This window comes from Myotis brandtii, unplaced genomic scaffold (assembly GCF_000412655.1).
Source record: "Myotis brandtii unplaced genomic scaffold, ASM41265v1 scaffold125, whole genome shotgun sequence".
NCBI lineage: Eukaryota > Metazoa > Chordata > Mammalia > Chiroptera > Vespertilionidae > Myotis > Myotis brandtii.
Window position 1 is genome coordinate 1,061,933 of NW_005354385.1, and position 25,642 is coordinate 1,087,574.

The 25,642-nt window shown below is 36.3% G+C and overlaps 1 pseudogene; it reads left to right on the forward strand.

Moving 5' to 3' along the window:
* The first annotated feature begins 24,374 nt into the window (after window positions 1-24,374).
* Window positions 24,375-25,261, forward strand: LOC102252442 (annotated as a pseudogene).
* Window positions 25,262-25,642: the final 381 nt, after the last annotated feature.

A 25,642-nucleotide genomic window follows, 5' to 3' on the forward strand; every position in this document is an offset into this window, starting at 1 on the left:
CTGGTAGATGTGCATGCTTCCAAATAAGGGTTCTGGAAGTGAGTTTGAGACGCACGCTCTTCTGCCACTGGCTCCCCTGTGCATCCCAAAGGTGTTCTGTGTGATAACCAACAGAATTGGACTGTTCTCCCCTATCTACTCATACTGCCTGAAGAACCCTCATTAGTTATTTTCTAGGATTATATATGTGCCTATGTGTGTACATGTGTACTTACATTTTTTCCTAATAATATTGGGGAAACTGACAAGAAGTAAAAGGTGCATTATTTCTTCTATTTCTATTTTCTCTTTTTTTTTACTTATAACTGTTTTCCTTAACATTTTTCAAGAGCTAACTAGTGTGTGTGTGTGTGTGTGTGTGTGTGTGTGTGTGTGTGTGTGTGTGTGCCTGAGAGGAGTTTTAGTTTTCTGCTGGACAGCAGGGCAAGGCCTATGAAAAGAAATGGGGCTTGAGTGGAAAGAGTTGCTGGCAAAGATGACGGGTTGCAAACTGAGTGATGAGGTATCTGAATGAGGGGGGGTGATAGATATATTGATCTTCCTCCCATTCAAACTACATTTTCGAGCCCCTTATCTGCATGCTTTATTCTAACATTCAAGGATTTTATGTTTTGTTTCTGAATTCCCAGTTCTAGTATAGAGCTTATTGTGTAGTGCATTCAATAATAATAAAAAAAGAATAGTCTTACTTTGTGGTCTGGATGTTTGTGCCTGCCCTCCCCCTCCCCCCAATGCAAATTCATATGTTGAAATCTTAACCCCAAAAGATGATGCTATTAGGAGGATGGGTCTTTGGGAGGTACTGAGATTACTAAGGTGGAGCCCACACAATGGGATCAGTGTTCTTTTAAAAGAGATTCCAGAGATCCCTCACCCCTTTCCACATGTGAGAGCACAGAGAGGCGGCCCCAGCTATGAACCAAGAAAAGGTCTCTCAGCAGAAAACAATCATGCTGGCACCTTGACCTTGGACTTTCCAGCCTTTAGAAGTGTGAGAAATAAATTCAGTTATTTATAAGCCACCCAGCTTCTATGGACTGCATTGCCAGGTTTATTGTTTTGTTGTTTTTGTTGTTCTGTGCTGCCGGCTGGGTTTAGCCAATTGGAGATGAATGGGGAAGCTACAGGTAGGAAATAAGGGATTGGAAGAGGAATACTGGTTATTTTCTCAGTATTCTTGGGGTGGATGGTCTCCCATGGTTCCATCTTTCACTGGACTCTAGTAACACTGTCCACTCATTTTTTCCTTCAGGCTTCCCCCGTTCAAATATTGAGGCTGCCACTGTGCCTCAAATATCTCTAACTGATTCCCCTCATCCTGGTCTTTTTAATAAACTATTCAGTTAAACCGCTTCAAGTGTACCATATGTTTCTTACTAAGAACCCAATTGATAGAGCAAGGAATTCTAACCCATGAGGAAAAAGAGAAGGGACATGTGACAATGCTTCAGAAAGGGACTTCAAGCTCATGTAGAAAACACTAATATGCATACAATGAAAAATCAGCATAATCCAGTACGACAAACTACTCTCCTAACTGATACAGCCAGAATGTATCCCCAAGCCAGAATGTATTCCTATTATATAAAATGAATAGGAATATTTTCCTAACTATCTGACATTATCCCTCTTTTTCCCTCTTTTTAATTCTATGAACCCAAGGAAAAGGAATGGAAACACCCTGGGATGGCGGGTGGGGTAGGATGGAGTCCATGCTTTCTAACAGCTCTGCTCTGCAGCCACTCAACCCTAATTCTGAAAGCTTGGTCTGAAGGACAGGACCTAAGGAAACACAATCAGTGCCAACAAATCCCAGATGAAAGTGAGTGCTTCCTGATGATTAGCAAACTTAAAAAGAAAAAAAGAGAAAACCTTTAATAGCTCAAAATTGGCTTAATGTAAAATATTAACGGACCACAAAATGCATACTCTGATAGAATTAAGGCACTCATTTTAGCTTTCTGTATTTGGCTGCCAGAACCAGTGCCCAGTTCTCAAAGAGATATGAAATCTTTAACATTGGAAGTAAATTCAAGAATTGAGGTTTTCTTACCATTAAGGCACAGGTCCTAAGCTCAAAACTTAGAAATCAGGAAGATTTTCCACTCACTATGGATATAAAAAATGCAGATTGATTTGGCGAATGATGTATATCCCTAATTCCATATTTATTTCTCACATACTTAGACTCTAGAAAACACTGTTGTTTATATTTAGAATTAGTCTTATAAAGATTATTATTAATAACAATGATAACTATTTGGCGGACTAACATGTTACCTTTTGTTAAGAAGGGTGATAGGCAAGTTGTGTAAAATCAAAAGTATTTATCAACAGATTTCAAAATACAAGACACCACAGGAATGAAGAAGCTGCCCACACTCAAAGTCACAGATCATCAGGTGTCAAATTCACTTTGTAAGTTTACCTAAGCCATGTTGAGGTCTGGAATAAATTAGATTGATAATATTAAGTAAATAACATCGAAAACTAAAGATTTTATTCTGGTTGAATATATGTACCTGCTCAATTGTTTGGAGGTAACAGCAATAACAAAGTTAAACTGGTTTGCAATTGGGTGGTGCTGTCAGCTTTCAGGGGGCCAATGGTTTGTCTTCACAGCACAAACTGCAGTGTGACTCCGGCCTAAACTGCATGCCTGGGTGAGGGTTTGGGTAGCAAGTCAATCACCAATTTGAGGAAGTCCTTAACTTACAAATCATTTTATTCCAAAATAATATTTATCAATTCTTATCTCAAGAAATAATTCTCATTTTCCCAAAGAAATAATGCTACATGTTTTGAGAAACCCTCATGGTGGTCCAGAGAGACCCAATATTAATTGCACTGTAACTCACACTCCTAAGGGTTTTCCCTGGCACAAGGTGAATGCTAATAAAGTTCCATTGAGGAAAGTACCTTAAGCTCCAGTTTGCATCCCCTTCTAGGTAGTACATGTAACAGGATGTTAAATTGTGAGTTTCTGCTGTGGCACCAGAACCCCATAAGATGCTGTATTACAAAGAAAATGTTAGACAGTAGGCAGAATTTTTACGTAGGAAACCCTCAGCTGCCTCTTCCGGAAGTCCCTCATATTTACTGAGGGATGGAAAGGGTCCATTCTCACTACATATTAGACAGAGTATTGGAAGTCCTAGCCAGAACAGCCAGGCAAAGGAAAGAAATAAAAAAAGCATCCAAATTGGGAATGAAGAAGCAAAATGACATGATTTTTATATAGAAAACCCTAAAGATTCCATCAAAAACTATTAGAAACAATAAACAAACACAGTAGAGTTGCAGGATGCAAAATCAATGTCCAAAAATCCACTGTATTCCTATAGAGTCCAGTGGTCGGCAAACTGCGGCTTGAGAGCCACATGCGGCTCTTTGGCCCCTTGAGTGTGGCTCTTCCCAAGCCTTAGGAGTACCCTAATTAAGTTAATAACAATGTACCTACCTATATAGTTTAAGTTTAAAAAATTTGGCTCTCAAAAGAAATTTCAATCGTTGTACTGTTGATATTTGGCTCTGTTGACTAATGAGTTTGCCGACCACTGACCCAGATCAACAGAGGTGTAGAAGGTGAGGGGAATGTAAAATACGTAAGGAGAGGGAAATGATGCAAACCCATTGCCCCCAGAAAAGCAACTGTAGTGGCATGGACTAGTGGTGGGGATTAGTTCATCCCACTATTTTTCCTTTGTCCGTTCTCCTGGAAAAAGAAAACAACCAGAATCCAAGAGCGTTGTTCCCAGTTGAGTTGAAGTTATTATGTAAAGCAAGTGGATCCGACAGTACAATGGAAGTGCTGTATCCCCAGTTATCCATTTAGGACCCAGGCTCTCATTCTCCCAGCTCTCAGGTATCTAATGAGTTTCCAAGCTGGGGGATTTGGGGAGTGGGAAGGAGCAATGGGCTGGATGCAAGAACACCTAATTGGTCTTTAGTCCCAGTCCCTGTGATTCAAGGATGTGGGAGAGCAAACATCCATCACTTGAGAGACTTGCTCAATGCTGGATGAATCAGTTCTCTCTATTCAACTAAGAAACCAAGAATATGGGAGAGGTGGGAGTCAGAGGTTGAATCACCACAAGTCACAGAGGACCCCAGCATTTAAAAAATTTGGCTCTCAAAAGAAATTTCAATCGTTGTACTGTTGATATTTGGTTCTGTTGACTAATGAGTTTGCCGACCACTGCCGGACTAACAATGTAATTTTAGAAAAAGAAATGAAGGAAACAATTCATTTTGCAATTGCAACAGAAAGACTAAAATAACTAGGAATAAGGTTAACAGAGGATGTGAAGGACCTATATAAACGGAAAACTACAAGGCATTATTAAAGCTATTGAGCCCTATTAAGTATCACTTTTTCTAGAAACATACTCTGAGATTAAGGTTTATCAGCAGAAATTTTACTGGGGATGCTCTCAGGGATACCTGTAAGAAAGTGAGGGTACCAGTGTTGGGAAAGTGGAAAGCTGAACTGTGATAAGTTACACGAGAGGCATTAGCCAATGCCAAAGCCATGTGGAATCCTGAAACTGAAAAGAGGCTTCAAAAATTGTCCTTAATTGAAGCAAAGGGGTGGGCTTTTGTAGCATCTAATTTGCTATTTATTCCATTCAGGCTACCCTCATAAAAAAGTAGTCTGCATGGAATAAATATTCCCACGGAAAGATGCCGATATGTACAGTCTAAGTAGTCAACGCCCTTGGAAGCTTGTGGAGTGAGTGCCTGAATTTGAAAGGGGAAATCACTTGCAGCATGAAATTCTGATGGGAAGCCTTATAGATTGGCTATGGTTAGGAGGTTGGTTATGACAGATGAACCAGTGGAAACTTTCAATCTCAGGACCAGGAGACAGGCAGTAGGAGGCACCGGGACAATGAAGTAAGGATCTGTGAATCAATGGATACCCGTGGAAAATGGTACCTCTTTAAAAACAGAAGGTATTCTGACTGGAGAAGAGAGAACTTTTCAACCTATCTGTAGCAAGCCTGGCCTTGAAATTTAAATTTTCAAGTGAAACATACAGCCCCTAATGCCTTTTTAGATCATTGGTGGAAACTCCTGCCCCACTTCCACAATTCCATTTCTGTAGAAAGTTTCCATTTCTTATTTCTGATATCTTTGAAAATCAAAAATTCTAGCAAGCATTTATTTTGGACATTTTCTTGGTTTTTCCTTAGAATGAAAGGAAACCATGGGGAAATGAAATAATTTATTTAAAATACTTATGTTTAATTTGCATTTGTATCTAACTTGCATTTGTTTCTCAACCTCAGTACTATTAACATTTTGGGTCAGTGATTCTTTATTGTGGGGGGTTTGTACTGTGCATTGTTGTGTGGTTACCAGCATCCTTGGCCTCTACCCACTATGTACCAATGGCTCTCCCTTTCCCCCAAGTTGTGACAACCAATAAAACAGATATTACCAGATGTCCTTGGTTGGGAACCACTGATTTAAAATTATGTTCAAGTGTGGTTTTGGCTTAAAATGCTTGTGCAGAGAAGAAATTATTTCTAAAACAGGCATATCTTGTGTGCATGACATTTAAGAATGTAATTTATTTAATTAAAGTAAATTCTGAAGGAATGAGGAATTAAGAGAGATCGCATTAAAATGGTAGAGGCCGGATAATTTTTAATAGGAGATATTAATCACAGTATTTAGTTTATGTTGTTATAGGTAACAGAACATCATATTTTGTTCTTATTTTCTGTTTTGTCCATGACAAAAAATTGAACATTTTTTTTTGCTGTTGTTAATTCTCACTTGATGATTTTTCCCCATTGATTCTTAGAGTAGAAGGAAAGGGGAAAGACAGAGAGAGATACATTGGTTAACTCCTACAAATGCCCTGATGACTGGGGGCAGGGATTGAGTCTGCAACTGAGGTACCTGCCCTTCACTGGAATTGAACCCAAGGGTCGATGCTCTATCCACTGAGCAAAACCAGCCAGGGCAGATTGAACAATTTTAATCCTAAGAAAGAAGATCAAAATTGCTGAGAGGAAAACCTAAATTCTTGAGAATAGAAAAAAAAAGGCTTTTTGGAAAGAACTTTGTGAGGTTAACTACATGATTTGGGTTTCTATTATTGGATAATATCCAATAACATATGTTCTGAAATGAAATACATGTGGCAGGCACTTTGTTAAGCTAATATAAGGATGTATAAGCCATAGCTCCTACCCTCAAGAATCTTACAGTTAAGAGTAGTAATTTTCCACTTAGCCATAGATAAGAACCACTGGGAGAGTTTTGCAAATTATGGTGCTCAGATGTGACCCCAGACCAATTAAATCAGAATCTTGTGTTAGACAAAAGTCCAGGCATCAGTATTTTTAAAGCTTCCCAATTGGTTCCAGTTTGCTACAAAGGCTGAAAGACAAGTTTATGAATAAACAAGTAAAATGCAGCATGATAATTATTATATGTTGGAAGTGAATGTCCAATGGCATATTGAGACACAGGGAAATAAACACCTATATGTAAATTTATGAAAGTTTCATGATTTAAATATTATTTCTTTTGCAAAAGGGATAAAAGTTCAAGAATATAATTTATATTAAGGTAGATAGAAAATTGGATGACTAAACTTTAAGACCATGTTAAAGCATAACCTTTGTCAAATGAGGAAAAATAAATAAATGCAAGAAATAGTTTTTGATGCCAAGCTGCCTTGAAGTCCATAGAGTCCTTTATAGCATACAAGAATTTTATCTTTATATAAAAAATTCCAGATGAGTTGTTAAATAACAAAGGAAAAAATAAAAGTTAAATAAAGTGATATTTGGTTAAAATGACCATATTCTTTAGGTCATTCAAGTTATTGGTCTGGGAATGTAAATTATTTGAATCTTCAGAAAACCATGCAAATGACAGATATTTCAATGAGTAGTAGTAACTAATTTCCTGGTCAAAGTGGATATTCATATCGACTTTCAATGTTTCCTGGTCACATTAATTTAGTCTGTGCTCTATGGTGTGGAATTCTGGCTTGCCGAATGAGAATTTATTCAGATAATTCAGCAGATTCAGCACTACCACTTAGGAAATATTTGAGTCCGTTTGAATGGATTTTGAAATTTATTCCTGCACATATGTAAGAATTTTTTTCTCTTTTTTAAATAAACAACAATTTCAGTTCTTGAATTTCTATGATGCACAGCAAATACTGTGGATATGACACTCAGTGTCCACAAAAAGGGAAGCTATTGTTAGTGCACAACGTAACACTTGTCTCCAGACATTGACAGCTCAGTCTTGCACTATTACTGCATGTTCCTGTTGAGAGTGTAGCTGGGAGAATCTATGTTTAAGAAAGGATGGCTGAGACATGTGCTAACTAATCATTTCTCTTTTAATTTCTAAGCTTTATGAAAAATCAATTTGGAACCAGAAATCCATATACCTGGACACATTAGCCTACCTGCCTAGAATAAAACATCAAAATCAAATGGACACACGAAGTACATTTTTACATCTCCTGCAAAACACTACTGAGGGAAGTTTTCATCATGTTTTTCAATATTATTCACATAAAGATAATAAGTTACTTTCAGAATTCAGTTTTGAGATAAAGTCCTATTGTCTGGTGTATATTTTAATATCAGGGTCAATACTAGTATTACAATGTCAAAAACTCATCCCCTTTCATTGAAATCCCATTACCAGCTATAACACTCTATGCTTGTGACATTTCTGGCTTCCTTTTTAATTTTTAGATACGTTTTTATTCCCAGAAAGCTTTGGGCTGACTCTAATGTTCAGTTACAGTCACAGTATTAGCCTAAGCTAATTTCTCCAATATCTTGCCATTTTACACTTTCTTTTTCTATTTTTACAATAAAAATTTTATGTGTATTTATTTTAAACTAGAGGCCAAGTGCACGGATTTGTGCACTGGTGGGGTCCCTCACACTGGCCTGCAGGGATTGGGCCAAAACTGGCTCTCTGACATCCCCCGAGGAGTCCTGGATTGCAAGAGGGCATAGGCCAGGCTGAGGGACCCCACCGGTGCACGATCGGGGCTGAGGAGGGACCACGGGAGGGCTCCAGGGCATGCCTGGCCCTCTCACCAAGTCCCGATCAGCCAGACCCCAGCAGCAAGCTAACCTACCTGTCAGAGTGTCTGCCCCCTGGTGGTCAGTGCATATCATAGCGACTGGTTGAATGGTCTAACGAACGGTCAGGCACTTAACATATTAGGCTTTTATTATATAGGATTGCATCAAATAATTTCTCAAAGTAGACCAGGGTAGAAATCATGTTAAAAGAAAGTATTTCAAACACCTAGGTATTAATGAGAAGTTAAATAACTATATGCATTATTTTGATTTGCTCTGGTTCTACTTTGGGGGAGGTAGTAAATGGTAAAGGGGGTCAATTATATGGAGACAGAAAGAAATTTGACTTTGGGTGGATGCAATATACAAATGATGTATTATAGAACTGTACACTTGAAACCTATATAATTTTATTAACTAATATCATCTCAAAAGTGTAATAATAAAAATAAATTGATAATAAAAGAAGGTAGACACACACACATATAATGTAATATTTAAAAATAATAGCACTTTCATTGAAGAGTGCATTGTTAAGTGGTAAAGTATGCCATTGGTTTTATTTAAGTTATGAAGAGTATGTCAATTTGGAACATAAAGTTAAACCTAGAATCACAGAGCTTGTCAATTCTGTCTAAAGATGAAACACTTAGAAGTCTATTCCCAGACTCCTGGGTGTTAGGTTTACTTATTTGGACATCTCAAATGATGACAGATGTCATACATGCAGAATACAAAGTGATAGTAAAAGAACTGCTATCCTATTTTATTGATATTGACATTTTATTGAAACATTTATAAATTAACTTTCCAAATTATATTCACTTAATGACAGCTGCTTTTAGAGGCTAATGAGATAATGTGCATATATTTTCAAAACTTAAATATTAGCTATTTTAATAATAATAATATGTTATAAACTATCTAGTAAACATGTTTCCCACCTGTGAAAACAAAAGTTTTAGCAATACCAGGGTTGTAGCTTATGCTTTTTAAAACATCAATTTTATGTCATATTCTTCCTTCCTGACACATTTTTGTTTTCCTAATTTGTGTATCTTATGAAATTATAGAAAGTGGCACCTGTTCAATAATAGAATAAATGCCAAGAGAGTATTTTAGTCATTACTTTACCTGCATTTTTAAAATAGCTATTTCTCTTAGATAAACAATTTAAACTGATGAAATAATATAAATATATGAACACATGTAATGATGCAGGTTTACATCATGTCACACATTGCATGCCAAAACAGTATAGAGTTATAATGCAGCCTAATTTTCATGGATCTAGAATAAATTCCATCACTGGTTCTTTCCAAAGAAATTTAAATTTAGAAAAATGGCATCTTGAAAAGAGTTTTATTCTTGCACTATGGCCAATATGTGAGAAAAACCTACTAATTTAATATATTTTCAGTTGTAATATAGAGATAGATTAGAAATGTCGATTTGTGTCCCAATTCAGAACATAAAGGAAATTTCTTTAGTACAGTGCTGTCCAATATGGTAGCCACTAGTACCATAAGGCTATTTAAATTAAATTAAAATTAAATAAAATTGTGACTCAGTTCTTCAGCTGCATAGCCACATTTCAAGTATTAAATAGCCTCTTATGGCTAGTGGCTACCATATTGAACCATAAGAACATTTCCATTATTCCATAAATTTTTACATTGTCATGGATAATCTAGACTAGAACCTCATTTCACTAACTGCATTCTAATCAAACTAGAGGCCCGATTCACGAAGATTCGTGCAAGAATAGGCCTTCCTTTCCCCGGCTGCTGGCACTGGCTTCCCTCTGGCACCCAGGACCCGGGCTACATCACTCCTGCCACTGCCAGGCACCTGGGACCCAGGTTGTTTTGCTCTGGCTGCCGCCAGGCATCTGGAACCGGGGCTGCTTTGCTCCGGCCGCCACCGCCACCCACTGGACCCAGGCTGAGGTAGTCAATGCCACCTCATGGCGACCAATAGATTGGCTGTTTTGGTTGTGACACCTCTTGGCCTTTTATTATTATGATAGCACTACTCTACATAATTAATGGAAAAATTGCACAAATAGGAAATATTTTCTTCCCCATATTGATGTGGATTTGTTTTAATATCACAAAAGGTATTGTCTGATATCATTTAAAGCTTTGCCATAGCTGAGTTAAAAACAAAACAAAACCAAAAAAATACCAAACTGTTCGAATACAGTAGAATAAAGTTAGAAAATCTCTTGAAAAATACTTTAGGAAACTGATAATCTTCTCTCTATCAAGTTATGATCTTGTTCATTTTCTTAAAAATTGTAATTATTGACAATTATGTGTAACTTTCTGGTTCTACAAAAAGATTTTAATTTGTTTTAACTATTTAAAAAACATTTTTATGTTTTTACACATAAATGTTTCCATAAAATTATACCTCCTAAATTAATCTACAAACTCTGATTTCTCTATATATAAAATGATATTTGATTCACTAAGATAATTGAGAAAATAGTGTGTGCTAAATTAATATTTCAGTAACACAGTGTTAAGCAAAAACATTTATATTTCAACCACCATTGACAGATTTCTTAAAACATATTAACCCATTTATCTTCCTTAATAAGTCTAGTATCCTGAAAATAATACATCATTTTTTTATAACTGAGACTCTTATAATGCTTCAGTATCATTACTATGAAACATATTTTGATATATAGCACTGTTATAGGGGTGGATAGTTAGTATTAGTTCTAATTCCCTTCAGAATAACCTCCTGAATCATTATCCATCAAACATATCAACTTTTCTAGTAATGTAGAACCTTCTAACTAATCTATATGGGTTTCAATCTATTTATTTGCAAATTCTAGGGGAATGAATGTCATCTCATTACATTCCTTGCCTTCAAGAAACTTATAGTTTAGTCCATATGTTTAAGTATAGATTGTTAAGTGAGAAGTAAGAAAAACAATTAATAATGATTGAGCTTTTGTTGTGTAATAGGCACTTGAATGCTGTTTCACTGCTTTCCTGGAGCTGATGCCACCTGGATGGGACTGCAGAAGTACTCCGAAGTCTCCCGGGAATATTGAATTGCTAAGGAATTTGGGAGCAGACAAGCTGAAGTTCCCATTTCATGGATCCCTTGTGTGCACCTTCAGACTTTGTGGATGTGGGTGAAGATTTGTGTGAAGATAAATACTTCTGCTACTGTAGCTGAAACATTTCAGGAAGACACTATTAGAACATTTTTTTTCCTTTATAATAAGGATATCAATGGAAAAGTGGTCCTTTGCAAAGGAAAAGTGGCATTACTAAATTGTGCAACCATTGGGAATACCAGCAATGTAAATCTCACATATTAGAATCCAGTGCCAGAAGGTAACTTCATTTGCAGGGTCTGATAGGTGAAGGAACATTGACAAAATGATTTAATCTAGCTGCATGGTTCATCATTCACACAGTGGTATCTAAACACAAGAGTATCTTGCAGCAGCTGAGAGTTCCTGTGGAAATGTACTTCAGTTGGCAAAAGAGCCATCAGTGTCTTCTGTTTGAGCCTGTATCATCAATTCTGCAAAACGAGATTATCCTTAGAGGATGTAACATATATAGCACTCCCCATTGTAAGGAGATCCCTAGACATTCATGAGGAGACCATTGAAAAATCATTATTTTCTCTCTCTGAACTTGAAGAGGCTACTTATCAATGCCGCCTCTGTACTTCCAAAGGTCATTAAAGGTAAAGTGATGATCATTGTCACACCCACCTGCAGATATTGGAACTGAAAAAGGGAATCTATGGTGCCTGAGTCACAGAGTAAAATAACTGGAAAACGTGGTGCCCCAGAGAACAGGTGATTTGTGAAGACTTGAAGAAGGTGAGAGAGTGAGCCATGTTAAAACTGGTAGAATAGCATAACAGGTAGAGGGAACCACAGCACAAAGACCCTAAGGCAGGAGAAATACACCTAGCACATTGGAGTAATATGACGATCAGGGATGTCAGAGTGGCAATAAAACCTCGGTCATTTAGGCCTTATAGACCATTTAAGTACATCAGCTTTACACTGAGTAAGGGCTTTGAGGGGATGTTATGATTGGACTTCCATGTTTAAATATTTCCTACTGATTGGTTCATAAAGACTAACTTGTAGGGGTAGAAGAATGAACTGGGAGATTTTTTAAGAGATTCTGGAAAGAGACAATTGTGGCTGTGTCTGGGGTTGTAGCAGTGAAGGCCTGAAAAGTGGTTAGAAACAGGATTTATTTTAAATTTCAAGCTAATATGATTTCCTGAGGGACTGGTTATTAAGTATGAGAGAAGATACTTATATGACGTGGCAGTAGGGTGAATGGAGTTACAGTGAAGTGAAATAGGAAAAGTGAGTTTAGAGCAGTGTTGGGCGAGATCAGAAGTTTTACTTTTAGACATGTTAAATTGGGATGTGTACTGAATGTCCAAACAGAGATGGATATATGCATCTGAACTGTGGAAAGATACCTTGTCTTGAGACACAATGTGATGGCCATCAGTGTAGAGATAATATTTAAAGCCATGAGAATGGATGGGATAAAAAGGAAGTGAGAGAAGAGGAGAGGAGAGGAGAGGAGAGGAGAGGAGAGAGGATGATTGGGGACTGAGCTGTGAGGAATTCCAACATTAAGAGATTAGGAGAAGATAGAACTATAAGAGATTGAGGAATGACCACTAAGTGAGAGAACAAATAAGCATCTATTGTCCAAAAAGAAAGAAAGAAAGAAAGAAAGAAAGAAAGAAAGAAAGAAAGAAAGAAAGAAAGAAAGAAAGAAAGAAAGAAGTATTGATAAAATCTGTGTGCTCTATTGTGTCAAATGCTGCTGACAGTTAAAGTAAGATAGGAATTGAGAACTTTTATGTATTTGTAGAGAGGATGAGTTAGATAAAAGTATAAAAGCAATGTTTGGTTTGGACTGCATGCTTACACAATTGAATGCATGATGAGTCAATTCAATTAAATAAAGAATTTAGAAGAAGACTGTGTGTCAAGCAATTATCTTGAACCCTAGGGTGCAGGTGCACATTCTGGGTGGTCCAGGCTCTCCATTGTCACAGGGGGGTGGGTAGGTGGGGACCTAGGTCAGGCTTGTCTGAGGCAAGGGCAAGAACTTTAGCAGCAGAGGTGGTTGCTGATGCCATGACTCCCTGAGAGAGGAGAACTTCAAATGGGGCAAAGCACAGACTGGGAGCCCTTGCCTGTGGCATCTCTCAGATATTCAAGGTCTGGCCTGAGCACCATTGCAGGCAAAGTCAGTGCTTTGATACTAACCATTGTTTGTGCATTTTTAGCAAATAAAAGCATATACATGGGTATTGCTATAAAGGATATCAGAGAGGCATTAATATTTTTCAAAGAGTTTTACATCTCAGGCTTTAAAAACTGCTGCAACATATCAAAGCACATGTCCATAGAATTAACAGTAATTAGATTTAACATGGCTGCATTTGACTGAAAAGAACACTATTCCCATGTGAAACTTTGAATCCATCAATTAGTAATGAAGAGATAATTTTGAAATTATTTCTTTCCTCCTTATTATTAAATCTACAGCTATAAAATATGTAAGCATGTGTTTTGAAATTTTTTAAATATATACACATCATGAAGCCATTTTTGTCTTTACAATAACCAATAGTTGCAAGGTATGTATATAGAAACATTAAAATGCTCTTGTATAAATTTATATTCAAATTTATATATTAATTAAATTACATTTATATATTAAAGTTACAACAAACAAGCAGAACTGATTTGCTTGAACAGTTAAATTTCTCTAAAAATTGGTTACTTGAGAGTTATAAGCTTTAGAAGCAATAAATTTTTATTTCAAAGTAATTTATTAGAAATTTATCCCCCAAAAAGGATGGTGTTCAGAGAGTTTCAGGGTTGGTGAACATAGAGAGTTTCTGGAAGTTTAGCACACTTCTGGAGGCCATAGAAGCTCTGCACCCCTTCCCACATACCTTGGCTTATGCATCTCTTCCATCTACCTGTTTCTCAGTCATATCCTTTTATAGCAAACTAGTATGTAAAATAAAAAAAAAATGTCATCCTCAATATCATTGATTGAAATTGTGGTAGACAGTTAGACAGGTATAAGAAGAGCATGGACAATGGTCCAGATACAGAAGGTCAACAAGGGGAAAGCCCTAGGTCAGGGGTGGGCAATCCCTGGCACGCGTGCCAAACATGGCATGCCAGTAACTTTTGCTGGCACGCAAAACCCTCGCTTATAATCTTCCATTTACAATTTTTTTCTTAATATCAACTTTTTTATTTTTCAGATAAATTCAGTGTAGGTGCATCTTAGATAAATAAATAATTTTACATAACAAGTTATCTTAAAGACCATAGACATGGATTGACGAGAGAGGGGAAGAGCAATTTCTATGCCTCTGCCTTAACTCTCCCTGCCTTCCTAGATCCGACCAGTGTTTTGGTTTCATCCACATATGCTTGTGAATCTTTGTTCTCAGTGATGAATTTTGTTAAGTCTCGTAATAAGAGTAGCCTGACGGATGAAAGTAGTAGCTCCTGCATATCTCTGAAGGTCACAAAATATAAACCTGATGTAAAATCTGTCATCAGTGATGCAGCAGCAAAAGTCCCACTGATAATATCAAACGGAGTCATAAAGTTTTCTGTCGGACTATCAGTGTACATGTATACATTAAAAAATAAATGTATTTTTCATCATCATATACTGTGTTTTTGTCGCTCGAATGAATTTTATTATTTCTTCAAGGTTCTTCACATACGTACACCTTAAGAGATATCAAGTAGGCGTAACATGTTCTCAAAAAATTAGGGTTGGCATGCAGAAGAATTTTGAGTCAGAGATTTTGCTGGTTTTGGCACGCACTCACAAAAAGGTTGCCCACCCCTGCCCTAGGTGTTTAGCAATGGGCAGAACCGGGACAACAAGGACATCGCCCCTAGGGTAGCCTTTCCTCCCCTGGCATGTTGCCAAACATGCGGGTTAGACCCTCTTAGAGGGGAAATAAGGTGGCCAGAGAATAGCCCTTAAACATAAACCCCCTGAGACAATGAGTTCTGACCACATTAAGTACAACTAGGCCTCAGTTATGTTTCAGCGCCAGGCCCAGAAAAGCAGCAAAAACAAAGCAAGTGATGCCACATTGATATTGGGATCTGCTTTTTTTGACTAAAGACCCTCTGCCCTGACCAATCAGTGGAGACCATGACCTTGAAAGGACACATCTGGAAAGATAATGAATATTCTATTGGGATCCTCCCATGTGTCCTCCAGATAAATACCCTCCAGCCAGAGGACCCAGTGCCGCTCTCTCTATGGAACAGCCTGTGCCTTTCCGCACGCCCTTCCCCCAGGCCAGTTCTCCTTGCCTCTCTCTTTCTCCTAAGCTCCAAGTGCCCTTCTTTTGACTTTATAACTTCTTTCCTGAGCCCATTTATTCTACAGCTCACTTCTACCTCTGTAACGTTCTAAATAAGCTTCCTCTTGTAGTTTGAGTCTTGGCTCTGAATTCTTTCTTAGCTGGAACTCAAGTACCGAGGTTGCTGAACCGAGGTCTAACACCTGGTACTGTTTTGCTGCCAACAAAATGAGTTGTTAAATGTATAAATTCTGATGGACAAACAAGAATGCATATAGAAAGTAGAAAGAAAACATTCATGAATAAAAAGGGCTGAGTAGGAAAAATAGCAACAGACAAGCTCTAGCTGAAGGTAATAGTTGCTACATAAGAAAAGCAATTTCTCTGAAAGAATGTTGGCCCTTTTGATTATGTTCAAGAGAAGACAAAAATCTGGATGATTATGGTAATATAGTATGTATGTGCTTGAAATAACACACACATATACAAACACACACTTCAGATCAAATAAAAGCTATTGTTGGCATGAAATAACCCAGAAGAAATCTAATGTGTAAGCTCTGACATGAAGAGTAAGTGGAGAGTTTTGGACAGATGTGTTGCTGAAAAATGGCAAGAAATTCAGCAACAGCTAATTAAACAACATTTTCTTTTCATAAACAAGACCAGGATTTAAATTATTTTCGAGTAGAGACCATGGCAATGCCAACAATTCCTAAGGAAATTTATAGAACATAGGTTGGGGAAAGAAGAGACATGCTGGAGATCAGGTAAAGCAAACAAAAATTAAAGAAACATTTTGTAGAACTAACATGGCTATCAAATTTAAATCTACAGTTCCTTCCCCTCTCAGTAAAGATGTCCTTAATATGATAATGGATGTCAGAGGGTGGGGAGAGAGGCAGCAATCATTTCAATATGAGATAAGAGGACTCCATCTTGTCTGAATATGAAGCTTTAGACCTGCATTTTATTTCAAGTTTGGTGAACAGCAATCAGTTCCCATTTGTGATTAGTCTCTGTCTTTTCACTAAAGAGAGGGTTGAGACACAGTTTTAAAGGTTATTCTACACCAGACAAAAGGAGTACATGAAAAATAAAAGGCTTTTCAAATGATCTAAAGTGCACTTGAATCTGCCACTTTGATATCATTAGCAAATTGTGATTGATTAAGTATCACAGTTAAATCTCTTACAAGCTTTTTGGAATAAAAGGGGGTATAGCAAGCGTGGATATTCCCAGTATGTGGCATTATTTTTTAAATGTGCAATGTACTTTTTGAGGTTGTGCAATCCTATCTCTTTTTCCTGAAATTATAAAATTAGAATCTTGAGACTAGTTGTTCCTGAATCGGCGTCCAGGCAGATGATTGTCTTGCCATTTCAGCCTGGGGATTAATAGTAACAATCTTGGGATAATGCTCAGGTTCCACTCCATTGATGATGCGGATGTGAGACAAACATGGTTTGATTCTTTTTATGTTACTCTTTTAGTTAAAAGCCTTCACTCCTAGCAAGGTCGGTCCATCTCAACTAAACAGTTGATTATGTGTGCGCTCATTTTAATAGGCACTGCCAAATATTTTTTATAAAGTGAAAGAACTAACATAGTTAAGGTATAATGTATAAAAAGCATACATTATAATTGTCCGGTATAATGTATAAGAATTTCAGTTGCACCACATCTCTTCGTCATTTCATATTTTCAAACTGTTTTCATTTTGGTCATTCTGGTGGATATGTAATATATTTCATCTTGGTTTCATTTTTAACTTCCTTGATGAATAATGAAGTTGGGCAACTCTTCATATGCTTATCAACTGTTTGCACGATCTCTTTTATAAAGTAGTATTCAAGTCTTTTGAAAGTTTTGCAAATGATTATCTGTGTTTATCTTAATTGTAAGACTCTTTTATGTAATCTAGCTAAGAGTCCATTGTGGTATATAAGTATTGCAGAGTTCTTCTCCCACTCTGTGATTTGTCTTTTCACTTTCTCAATATTGTTTTATGGTGAACAGAAGTTATAAAACCTAATACAGTCCAAATTACAGATATTTTCTTTTATGGTAAGTCTTTTTTGTTGTTGTTCTGTTTAAAAAATATTTGCCTGCCTTCAGTTTATGAAGGCCTCCTCCTAAGTTATCGTTAGTCTACTACCTTACAAATGTACATTATGATCCATCTGGAACTGGTTGTTGACTATGCTGTGAAGTATTGGTCAAAGTTATTTTTTTTTCTATTTGAATATACAATTGACCCAACACTATTTATTAAAGTTTTTGTCACTAAATTGCGGTACTACCTTCAGCATATAACAATTAACTGTATATATGTCATCCCTCTGTTTTGTTTCATTATTATATTTTCTGACTTATTTATTGAGATCTTCATATGGCCTTCATATTAATTTTCCACTTTTATTCTTTTAGTCAATGGTGTCTATGCTATTGACATCAGACTGATTCTTATCTCTCCAAACTCTTATTCCTCATATTCTATTATTTCTATCATTGCCCATTACCCTGTTGAAGTATTTTTCAATCAAATTTCTGGGGAAAAAAAGAGTCTTTTAAAGATTAAAATAGACTGTATGGCACTAAATTTAAATAGACTCATCTCTCCCTCCTCCTTTTCCTTAAGTACAACTATTAACCTTTTAAATACAAACCAAAATCTTATATACCTGAAAGGAGTAATAGACAGATTCTCAATTATAGTTGATGACTTAAAAAATCTCAGGATCTGATAGAATTGCTATACAGAAAATCAGCAAAAATGTAGATAATCTGAATAATACAATCAACCAACATGATCTACTAATATCTATCTATCTATCTATCTATCTATCTACTATCTATCAACTATCTAGATCACTACACCCAGAAACAGGAGAATATACATTATTTCTCACAGCTGCATATGAATCTACAATTATCTCGAAATAAAAGCTTAAATAATGTACATTGTACTTCAACCTATTACTTAATTCATTGATATAAACATCAAGAATACTATCCACTTTTGAACATAATTCAATTTACATGTAAAATATTTTCAAATATACTTTTTAATTGGATTAGAAACAAAAATATTTTTGAATGACTAATGTAAAAATTAAAAACAATAAATACTAACAGTTCTCTTATTTTTTTATACAGAATTATTTCTTCTTTCTCTACATAAAGTATATCCGTCTCACATTCCAGAAGTAAATATTTAGCTTCTTTTTTAAAAAAGCTGTTACTTGCTGTACTGTAATGTAATTTTAAAATATAATTACTATTAGAAATCTGGTCTTCTTGCTTATTTAATCCCCATAAACAGGATGGCGATATCTTTAACCTATTGAAATGAGAGTAATAATATTAAAGTTTTTTTTTTAATTTTAAGGCACTGATTTGAGATGTCTACTCCATTTCAAAGTTAAACTACCATCTCTTTGTGACTTAGTAATAGACACTTCATCACACATTTTAACTGTATATAGCTTTGGTATATATAAAATGTACAAATACATTCATTTAGTTAAGTACATTTAGAGTTAACTATCTCTCGTGCTCAAATTTATTAACAAGCAGAATGGCTTTGCCAGTTTGGGGGAACTAGCAAAGGAGCGTGGTATTGTAGCAATATTGATTTTTTTTAATTTCAAAATTCTTTGCTAGTAGAATGAAGGTGTAAGAATTGGCAGCTTCAACTCCTGCAGAATGTTATCACCAAACTGTCAGAAAGAGTGCACTTAATGCCAACTCTGACGAAACTGGGTGTGTTCTAAATCAAGCATGAGCCATGGACTTCTTATGCCAACAAGAATTTCAACTTTTACCTTATTACCACATTTCCTGGACGCTACAGGATAATATCTTTTATGCTTTTTACTGCTTGTATGTGAAATCACACAAAAAAATTGCCAAATGTACTGAAAGTTCAGGGCTGTTCCCTGACACTGGTTTACTGCCTGTTGGTCTTTGGAAGTTTGAAGGCACAAGTCTGTATCTATCAATGGGGTCTATTATACTTCACCCATCACCTTGACAAAGCATTTTTTCATTGTGTAGCCTGCTTTCAAGAGAGTCAGTAAAAGATGCCATGGCACAGAAAAATTGCTTTCTTTCAAACATCCCCCTGCTCAAATTTATTAAAAAACAGAATGGGTTTGTCAGTTTGGGGGAACTAGCAAAGTTCCCCCAATCTTCTATTGGAAGATTGGAAGTCATGTTTCCTTTAAGGAAATTCATCTATACAGAAAGTAAATTTAGGGATATTAGAAAAAATGCTAAGGTGTATTTGCAATATGAGTTTGTCCCGCAAACCTGATTTAAAAAGAAAACCACTTTGAACATTTCTGGAGGAAGAAGAAAGGTCAATTATGTTCTAAAAAGTAGACAGTGTATGACATGAGGACCATATGTCAAAAACATTCTTTATTTCCCTCTCATTAGAATGGCTTCCTATGAGAAGGTTAAATGCTCCAGGAGAGGGGTAGGATTTTTCTCATGTTAACTAGTCCAGACAAAAGTTAACAGAGATTTGCTTTCTTTAGAATTTTTTAAAAATATATTTTATTGATTTTTTACAGAGAGGAAGGGAGAGGGATAGAGAGTTAGAAACATTGATGAGAGAGAAGCATTGATCAGCTGCCTCCTGCACACCCCCTACTGGGGATGTGCCTGCAACCAAGGTACATGCCCTTGACCGAAATCAAACCTGGGACTCTTCAGTCCCCAGGCCGATGCTCTATCCAGTGAGCCAAACCAGCTAGGGCATTTCTTCAGCATTTACTGATATTAATTGCTTTATTGAACTATCTGTGAGAACACGGATTTCCCAATGCCAGCATAAAGGATCATTATTTATAAGCTAACTGATCCCACAAATTCTACACTTAGCTCAACATTTCTGTTGGAAATACTGAAAACATCTTTTTTTAAAATGGTGTTATATTTCAGCTTTTCATACTGTATGCTAAATTACATAAGCTAAATGATAAAATATTTTCCAGGAAAGGGGAATTTTAAAGTCCCACATACTAGGCTTCAAATCAAGCCCTGAAGTGCAGCTTATTATTACATTTTTCTTCCATTTATTTTTCATTCTTCCCCTTTGGCTCCGTCTTACAGGTGTCCCTAGTTACAACCATCAGTAAAAACAAAACACATGTGTAGGCTATAAATCTGTATTTGTGTTAATTCATAAGAGAAAAATATCTTCAGTTCTTCCACCCAATTTCCTTTCCTTCTACCACTTGGAAGCTCTCTACAGGGCTCTGAGCTTATGATGACAGAAACCAAATTCTGTCCCACATGACAGTTTAACAGGCAAGTGTCTGTGTGTCATTTCTCATTGAAACTAAAGAAGTCAAGGTGGAAATTCCGGGGTTAATTTAGAACATAAAAGGACTTAGAAAAGGAATCAATATTTGGTAAAAGGGGGAGCTGCCAATTGCATCTTTTTGTAGAACTACACAAGTCTCAGTCAGACCTATGTTACTTTTCACACTGGAAATCCTAGCCTTGAATATCTAATAGTACATTTCCCAGGCACCAAAAGGGAGGCTCTTATAATTTTTGTTCAGATATTCATATTATAAAGGTGCCAGAGGCAATGCTAAAGTCAAGGTAGAATTGGTTATTTGCTTGTAAAGTCTAATTTTAGTGTTTAATAGATCAGCTGTTTTAAATCACATCACATTGAAATGTAATATGTAAATTGTCAGCTTAGAGTATTATCTTCTTTCTCCTTCACTTTTATTTTGATAAAATAATAATTGGGTCTCTAACATGGTTTTATATTTCTGAAACAACACCACCAACAGCTGCAACAAAGCATCCAGGCTGTTGTGTATTATAGTTTGATATATCACTGTTTTGTGTTTGTATTTTATTTTTTCAAATCATTTCTCCAGTGTTAGAATGAATACATTCTTTTGTGAGAAAAAAAGTATTTTTTTTAAATACAAAGATGTATCTAATAGCCATCTCACATTGAAGACATGAATTTATATAGTGCTTTTAGGGTATGTTAGATTTGATTATGAAGTTATTCCATGAGTAGGTCTTGCCAAGACTATCACAGAATCAATGGACTGAACTTATTAGGTCATCATCTCTTACTAACAGTATAGAGCTCTCAGAAGCTTTATTAGGTGCAATTGTAAGTGGCTCAGACAAGAGATTTCAATCATTTCTTTTAGAGATGATTCCACAGCTTCAGAAATTTTATTGGCAAGAAATGACTTCTGATGCCCAGTCAGATGTGTCATTTTTCACTTAGAACATTTGCAATCAATCCTGCCCCCCACCTCCTACCAACCACACAGTTTTGTCTGCATTGTTCTTTTTGTTGGTTTGTTTTTGTGTTTCCACACTATTTTCACCCAGTACATTTTGCCCACATGGCCAAATACCCACATAAGGAGAAAAATCAAAATTGGACAGGTTTGCATGAATAGGGATTAGAATGAGTTGAAGTAAACCATGGAAAGAGAGTATTTAGTTTGGCTTAAATCACTGCTATAATCACTTAAACATGAACAATAACCCATTTGGAAAACATCAGAAACTGTTTTATATCACAGACATATCATTAGGCCTCATAACATTCCAGGAACTTGCCCTTTTCAACCTCCGCCTACCCTCTGAGAGACTATCTATTTCTGTAATAGCATTCTCAATAGAGATTTTGAACATTATTTTACCTTCCAAATCACAAAGATAAGATGGTATGGCCAGGGTATTGTCCTGTGTGCCTTCTTTTTCTGGGATGGAGGCTTTAAGAAACTATAGCAAGCCAATAGGGAGGCTCCCTCTCCACAGTGCATAGGAAAAGCTCCCTGTGATCCAGGAGCCCCATAGCGGGGCCTTTCTCAGCCTATAAACAATACAGCTATGAATTTCAGTGGGTGAAGCATCAGGCTGGAAATTTGTAATAACATGAGTTCTGATTCCAGATCTATAATTCACTGGCGTGTTGAGTGACAATGGGCACAAAACTTCACTGGTATGTCTTTTCAAAAGTTTAATCTTGAAATTTATTAGTTACACATTTGATAATAGTAAAATATATCACCTCAAAAAAAAAACAATCTAAGAAGAGTAATTTAAAGCAAAAAGGCTAAGTTGATGCTCTATAAACATAAAAATGCACATTTGAATTAAATGCAAAAAGCCACTCATGACACCTTAAAAAAAAAAAGCTGGTGGACCTCTGAGCTGTAAAATATTAAAATGTATTGTTCAGCTTTATAATCTGAAAGTGTGAATTGCTATGAAATAAAAAATAAAAAACAGATCAAGATAGATTCATGGCTCAGAAAAACATCAAAACAAGAATTTGGAATAAGATTAAATTGACATCATGATTCAATAGTTTCTTGCATGAATGCTTACTAAATGATGCTGAAATGTTAGTTAAACATTTCTAGATAATTATTTGTCTATCCATTGCTAAAAGTATTTCCTTATTGCTTTAAATGTTAAATTAAAACATCTAATAAGAACATTTTAGATAAATATAAAATCTATGATTGTGTAGAATCTCTCTAAATTTCTAAGCAATGAAGGAACTCACAAATGCGAAATCAATAGGTTTTATTACATTAAATTAAATTTCTAAATGTCAAAGTAATATATTAAAGTTTCAAAGTAAACAAAAACTAAGGCAAATTTTACTATTTTTACAATAGACTTATGGTATTCTTTTTAATTTATAGTTTGAGTCCAACAAAAAAAATACCACTATCTAATAAATATTAAAAATAAATGAACAGAATCCACAAAATAAGAAATAGAGTTAACCAATGTATTACTAAAATTTTATCCTCATTACAATTCAACTAGTACAGATCAAATATATTTTGTTTGTGGTTTTTTGTGTGTGTTTTTTGTTTTTACAAAAATATTTTTTCTAGGATGGGCCTCTTCTAAACCACTGGTAGGAATATTAGTTTTCACAAACTTTATGGAAAGGTATTTGGAAATATTTGTTTTTTACTTTAAAAATTGTTATGCCTAAACTTTGGTTTCATTATTTCCCCTTCCAGAAATGTATTTTTAAAATTTGTCAGAAACAAGCATAAACATGTTTTATTGAAGCATTGTTTATAATTTTAAACTATTGGAAAAGTGAGTGCTCATTAAAGAGATAATTGGTTGAAATTAGTCCCATGCATAAACTCAACTAAAATGTTGCCCAAAGCATGCAAAAATAGAAAAAAATATGTAAAAACAGTTAAATTAGATAATAATCTTGTAAATTTTTGCATACACCACAATGTGCTTTGGGCTTATGTAGTTATCCACATATATAAAAGCCTAAGTGACCGTCCAACCTTTTGACTGTTCAACCTATAACTATGACATACAATGACCACCAGGGGGCAGAAGCTCAACGCAGGAGCTGCTGAGCTGTGGTGACTTGGCAGCTGCAGTTCTCGGGTGATGCACCTGGAACCAGAAAGGAGGGAGCCTGATTCTGGGGTGTGCCACCCAAAATCAGCCCTCTCACAATCCGGGACTCCTCGGGGGAAGTCAGAGAGCCAGTTTTGGCCTGATCCCCGTAAGCCAGGCCAAGGTACCCCACCAGTACACAAATCAGTGCACCAGGCCTCTAATATAGGAATAATAATGAAAAACAATACTTCAGGCCACTATGGCTGCAGCCATGACTATGCTCAGGCTTCAGAAGAGACTTCTCTCCCCTGGCTGGCTTGGTTCAGTGGTTGAGCATCGACCTATGAACCAGGAGGTCACGGTTGGATTCCTGGTCAGGGCACATGCAGGAATTATTGAATCCATCCCCAATGGGGAGTGTGCAGGAGGCAGCTGATCAATGATTCTTTTTCATCATTGATGTTTCTCTCTCTCTCTCTCTCTTTCTCTCCCTTCCTCTCTGAAATCAATTAAATATATATTTTAAAAAAGAGGCTTTCCTCCAGTGTCCTCCGCTATGGCGAAAAGAAGGTCTGGTTGGACCAAATGAGACCAATGAAATCACCAATGCCAACTCCCATCAGCAGATTGGGAGGCTGATCAAAAATGGGCTGATCATCCCGAAGCCTGTGACTATCCATGCCCAGGCTCAATGCTAGAAAAACCCCTTGACCCGTAGGAAGGGCAGGCATATGGGCATAGGTAAGTGAAACAGTACTGCCAATGCTAGAATGCCTGAGACAGTAACCTGGATGCGGAGGATGAGAATTCTTTGCTGGCTTCTTAGAAGATACCATGAATCTAAGATTGACCGCCACATGTACCACAACCTGTACCTGTAAGTGAAGGATAACATGTTCAAAAACTAGTGGATTCTCATGGAACACATCCAAAAGCTGAGGGCAAACAAGGCTGGAAAGAAGCTTCTGGCTGACTAGGCCAAGGCCCATAGGTGTAGACCAAGGAAGCTCCCAAGTGCCTTGAAGAGTGGCTCCAGGCCAAGAAGGAGGGAATCATCAAGACTGCCCAGGAGCGCCCTAACCGGTTTGGCTCAGTGGATAGAGCATCGACCTGGGAACTGAAGGATCACAGGTTCGATTCCGGTCAAGGGCATGTACCTTGGTTGCGGGCACATCCCCAGTAGGGAGTGTGCAGGAGGCAGCTGATCGATGCTTCTCTCTCATCAATGTTTCTAACTCTCTATCCCTTCTCCCTTCCTCTCTGTAAAAAATCAATAAAATATATTTAAAAAAAAAAAAAAAAGACTGCCCAGGAGGAAGAGACCAAGAAATGAAGCTTCACCTCTCTTACCTGTACATAGTAGCCTTGGCAATTACATGGTTCAGTCATTTGATAAAAGTAGCTTTCATGTAGAAATAAGTAAACAAACAAAAATAAATAAATAAAAACAATTCTAGAAAGAAATACATCAAAGTATTAATAGCAGTCTTTTCAAGAGTAGTATTACAGGCTATTGTTTTATTTCTCTTTATATTTTTCAAATGCCTATAATTAGAATTCAGTACTTTTATAATCAGAGGAGAAAAACATATTTTTTTTAGACATGGATTTTAAGGAGTCCTTAAAGTTATGGTCACATGTTATCAAAGGGAATTGAAATGAAAACACACACACACACACACACACACACACACACACACACACACACTCATAAATAGTTATGATTAATAAAAAGTTTTCTCTTCACACAAGTGAAGTTTTTTATTTATTTATTTATTTATTTATTTATTTAT